This window comes from Bos mutus, chromosome 4 (assembly GCF_027580195.1).
Source record: "Bos mutus isolate GX-2022 chromosome 4, NWIPB_WYAK_1.1, whole genome shotgun sequence".
In the NCBI taxonomy this organism is placed as follows: Eukaryota; Metazoa; Chordata; class Mammalia; order Artiodactyla; family Bovidae; genus Bos; species Bos mutus.
In genome coordinates this window covers 36265174-36270808 of record NC_091620.1, presented here as the reverse complement: position 1 = coordinate 36270808, position 5635 = coordinate 36265174, and the positions used below count along the sequence as shown (strand labels likewise).

The 5635-nt window shown below is 42.9% G+C and overlaps 1 pseudogene; it reads right to left on the bottom strand.

Moving 5' to 3' along the window:
• Positions 1–2076: 2076 nt before the first annotated feature.
• Positions 2077–3649, bottom strand: LOC138987607 (actin-related protein 2/3 complex subunit 1A pseudogene; annotated as a pseudogene).
• Positions 3650–5635: the final 1986 nt, after the last annotated feature.

Genomic DNA, 5635 nt, shown 5'->3' with positions numbered 1-5635 from the left:
TTGTGTAATCATTTGTATTACCTAGCACTTTGTTTCCAACTCACTTTCATATTGTTAGTTATTCATCCACTATCCTTGTGCATACAAGCTCACGAGCTTTGTTTCTTGTAGAGGAGGCAGGGACTATCATTGAGATGAGAGACTGGGGAATTGGGCATGTGGACTTTCTTCTTTTCTCCTTGATCTTGAAATATGATAAAAGGCAAACCTAATATAAGCAAGACCATATATTTCAAATATTTTGCTTATTTGAAAGAATCACCTAATCCCTATGCTGGATTTAGGACATGCTGCCTGGGAGCAGGGGGTAGAAATAAATGATATTTAGATAGTGGGATTATTTATTAAAGGCTGGGTTACTTAAGGGAGAAGTATAACACTTTAACATATACTTAGCACTTATGTGTTAGGGGACAAACATGAAAGTTAAGAGTGCTGTCTTCTAATGCTGGCCCAACTCCACTCTCATCTGCCTTTTCAGTTTTACCCACTCAAATCATTCCCCACATTCCAACATACCAGCTGTTAAGCAGATATCTCTTAATTCTGTTGTTTATACCCTGTTAAAAATCTTTGAAAGGCTCTTTGTGGTCCATAAGAAGGAGGTCAAGTATCCAAAGTACCTGTAGCCACCTGGGGCCTCTAGCCTCACTAGTCACTTCACAGTTCACATAATGAGTAATGAGGAATGAGATACCTCCACAGTCTTGCTCTCTTTTCCTACTTTCTGGAATGTCTTCTTACCAGAAAACCTTTCCTGAACCCCTGTGATGTTCAGTGCTCCTGCTTTATGTTTCCACACAGTGTCCTGATTGGCAGGACAGCATGACTGATAGTCCTGGCTTCAGATTGAGTTTGATCTTATAATCTCCCTTTTACTATCTGGGTAAACTGAATTTCCCAAACTACTCATCCCTCATCAGCAAAATGAGATATTTATGATAATAATAGTAGTACTTATCTTACAGGAAATTCAGTGAGATGATATAAATCATTTTAGCATAGTGTTTTGTACATACTAAGTATGTAATGACGGTTACAATTACATGTTTATACTATTTACCATTATCAGTAACTATCATTGCTATAGAATCTTCTGCATTGCTTTGACATTATTTCTCCTGAGTGTCTACTTCTCTACTAGATTACCTGCTCCTACAAGGCAGCTGTCATCCTGTAGTCATCTCCGACACCTCAGGGCTGTGCATTGGTTCATAATGTTAATAGGAAGTCATTAAATATTAGATGTTTACCAGATTCTAAGTTTAAAGTCTAAATTAATATTAAACACCACAGCCTGGACTTTATAGAATGGCTAAAGAGCTATTGTTCATAAGCTAGAAGGCAAGAGAATATGTTCATGTACCTTTCCAGTTTCTTTGGTGTAGCCACTATGAGTATTCTTGGGTTTCTCAAAGCCATTCTCTGCTTTTTCTGCAGGGACAACATCAGCATCTTGGGTTCTTTATGTTCTTCTGCATTTAGAAAGTGATTCAACATTTAACTGCTGCTTTTTAAGTTTAGGATAAATAATATGATTATTCTATTGCATGCAAAGCTGATTGTTTTTATGTCCCTTTTTAAACTCTGAAAATAGAATGCCAGATGGCAGATTTTTGACCTGTGAGCTCTTCTATGATAACTTCTTAATTTCAAATGTTAATAGAAGTGATTTTTTCCCCAAATTTTCATTTTTAAGGATTTCAAAATTTGTGCATTTTACTTAAATGCAATATTTTTAGAGTAAATGTATTTATTTAAATAAACGTTTAGTAGCTTGTCTTCAATATTACCATATTTTCTGTAGTCAAGTTACAAGTGGTCTTGAGTGGCAAATAATTTCTTTTTTTGGTCTTGTTAAGACTTGTCAGTTTTGTTGGCATAAATATAAGATTTTAAATTTAAAAACCAAGATTATTTACTAGATGTGGAAGGAGATTGACTATAGAATTGTATTAGCTAAGACTTCTAGGAGATGAATATATTTTTGGTTGTTATTCATACTCCCCTGTTTCTTTTACAGTTTTCACTCTTCTTCATTTCTTTTTTTTTTTTTTTTTTTTTTACATATTCAGTGTTTTTATTTTTTTTTTTAGCAGACAATTTACATACCTCCCCACCCCTTCCTTTAAGTTAGTGTTGACAACGTTCCATAATAAACTACTTAAAGAGAAGCTTTGGTCAAGAATGGAATGAAATTGCAAAACAAAACAAAAACAACCCCCCAAACAAAACCCAAATCACTGCTGCTTTAAAAAAACCAACATTTTCACCAATTATATTCAAACAAAACACACAACGAGGTTTGCGCCACGTGCATCTTCAGTGTTTCCTGGCGGCGGGCTCCCCTCCCGGTGCGAATGGCAGCGCTGCCCCAGCGCAGCCGGTCCGTCCTCATGCTGGGTCTGGAGGCTCGCTCAGCTTCACATTATCCGAAGACCCTGGATGGAAGACTCTAAGGTCTTGAAATCCCAAATGGTCATGGCTCCGTCAATGCCGGTAGTGCAAAATTTGCGACAATCTTGCTTGTCCACCTCGTAAATAGACACTTGAGTAATGCTGTTCTGGTGCAGGGTCTCCAGGGCCGTGTTGCGGTCCTCGGTCGTGGCCCGCTTGTCCATGTTGCGGAAGCGCTCCATGGCCGACATGTTGCGCTGGATGCTCTGTTTGGGGATGTCCAGCTTGGAGACGAAGGTCAAGCAGCCGCGGTCGTCGTAGTTAAAAAGCATGGGGCAGCAATCATGGCCAGCAGCCACGACGCTGTTCTCTGAGACGAATGACACACTCAGGAGGGGCAGGAACTCTGTCTTCAGAGTTGAGACCTGCACGCTTTTGGAGGCGTCGGCAACGGACACGGTGCTGTCGTGGCTGACCCAGGCCAGGCGGCTGCCACTGGCCGAAAAGCTGACCCCGTGCACCCAGCCGCCAGTGCCGCTGCCCCCGAACTCGGACATCAGCTGACCGAAAGGCATCTTGCTGCCCCAGGGCGTGCTGGCTGGCTTCTCATCCACTTCTTTAATGTAGGCAGAAAACACTCTGCACTTGAAGTCGCAGGATCCCGCGGCCAGCAAGACGTTGTTGGGATGCCAATCCAAGCTGAGGACCGTGGAGCGGATGGGCTTTTTAATGTGCTTGCTCACCCACCAGTCATTTTCAGACTCAAAGTAACAGACGGAGATGAGTCGTGCTCCGCTGCCCACGGCAAACTTGTTCTCTAGCGGGGACCACTTGACGAAAGTGGCCGCCCGGTTAATTCTCAGGATCACCAGGGTTGGCTTCCAGACACCATCCTTCTGACTCCAGACATAGGCGTTGCGGTCGGCCCCGCAAGTGACGATGCGGTCACTCTTGGGAGCCCAGTCAATACCTGTGATGTGTCCATTGTGTTCCTTGAGTTCATGGGCCTTCACCCACTGGCCCCCGTTCTTCTTATAGATGTGGACCTCGTGATTATTGGGGCTAAGGGCGATCTGGGTACGATCCCTGTTCCAGGCATGACAGGTGATTGGCTCCAGTAAAAACTGATGCAGGGACATTATTCTTAGTGTTTTCAAAGGATAGAAGCTGGGATCGGGGCCGTACGGACGGGCTCGGAGCGTTGAATTCGCGGACTCTGGTCAGTCGACGCGAACAGGCTCCGGCGGGCGCGGGCGGAGGCTCTTCATTTCTTAATGCTTTATTTTTCTCCCCTTTCTTCTGAGGAATATTCATTATATAATATTGGAATGTACAACCTATGATGCATGTTTATGCCTCATTTTTCATAGGAGTGATTAATTATAAAGGGTTCACCTTTTTTGTTTTTTGCAGTATCTAATACATATCTATATGTACATATAGATATATACTTTGAAGTTATTTAGAGGGAATGTTAATTTGCAAATAAAAGCTCTTACTATCTTTTTTATTCTTATTCTAACGTTTTCTCGAGCATAGTTCATGCATATGACCGCCACCCCTCCCCCCCCAGTTTTTTTTCTTCTAGACTCGCAGTGACGTTAAAAGAAAGTGTTGACATATGGAAGGTTGCTGCCTTGGAGAATTTATTCATACTACTAGTCTCAATGCTGCTGCTGCTGCTAAGTCGCTTTAGTCGTGTCCGACTCTGTGCGACCCCATAGACGGCAGCCCACCAGGCTCCCCCATCCCTGGGATTTTCCAGGCAAGAACACTGGAGTGGGTTGCCATTTCCTTCTCCAATGCATGAAAGTGAAAAGTGAAAGTGAAGTCGCTCAGTCGTGTCTGACTCTTAGTGACCCCATAGACTGCAGCCTACCAGGTTCCTCAGTTCATGGGATTTTCCAGGCAAGCATACTGGAGTGGGTTGCCATTTCCTTCTCTACACTAGTCCCAATAAATGGCACATATTTGGGAACTCTCAGGGAGGGGGTTATTTCCTTCTCTACCTCTCTGGAGTTCTTGGGGCTAGACTAGTAATAAAATTGACACAAATTAGATTAACAGGAGAAAAAGAAACAAATTTTAATTCATGTGCATGGAGGTATCATAAAAATGGTACCTAAGAAATAGCCAAAGCAGGCAGTTTTTATACTTTTTAGATAAAGAAATAATAAATTTGAGAGGAATTGACAGAACAAAGAAACCTAGGCTTTGGGTGCTTACTTAGTGAAGAATTTAAACAGAGTCGGCTTGGGGCGGTGGGCTTGGGGCGGTAAAATACAAAAGTAACGAGGTTTGTTTATAAAGGCTTCTGTACTCAAATTCCTGTCTCTGGAGATAAGTGTGTCCTTCTGCCTCCAGATGCAGAAGTACACCTTTCACATGAGTGATTTATTTCCTGCTTTCAGGGAGACAGAAAGGAGGATCAGACGGTCCCTTTTGCATTGGTTATTTCTCAAATGACTTTAATTAAACACAATTAATGTGCCATTGTGTCATATTTTGGGATGGCCCACCCTGAGATTATCAGCTTTCCAGGAGGTACAGTGGTAAAGAATCTGCCTGTCAATGTAGGAGGCACAAAAGATGTGGCTTTGATCCCTGTTTCAGGAAGATCCCTTGGAGGAGGAAATGGCAACCCATGCCAGTATTCTTACCTGGAAAATTGCATGGACAGAGGAGCCTGGTGGGCTACAGTCTATGGGGTGTAAAGAGTCAGGCACAACTGAGTGCTGAGCAGCAGCAGCAATTCTGAGATTATATATATAATCTGTGCATGTGTGTGTATATGTGTGTGTGTGTGTGTATAAATGAAAGGGAAAGTGTTGCTCAGTCATGTCCGACTCAATCTGCCTGCAATGCAGAAGATCTTGGTTCCATTCCTAGGCTGGAAAGGTCCCCTGGAAAAGGGATAGGCTATCCACTCCAGTATTCTTGGGCTTCTCTGGTGGCTCCGCCTGTAAAGAATCTGCCTGCAATGCAGGAGACCTGGGTTCGATCCCTGGGTTGGGAAGACCTCCTGGAGAAGGGACCGACTACCCACTCCAGTATTCTGACCTGGAGAATTCCATGGACTCTATAGTCCATGGGATCGCAGAGTCTGACATGACTGAGCAACCTTCACTTTCACTTTCACCTACCACATTGGATGGTTGTGAGTAATGCTTCAGAAGTTGTTGCTCTATGTGGCCCTTGAAATTTCATTCAAGATTTTAGAGTTTTAGCAAAGATTTCA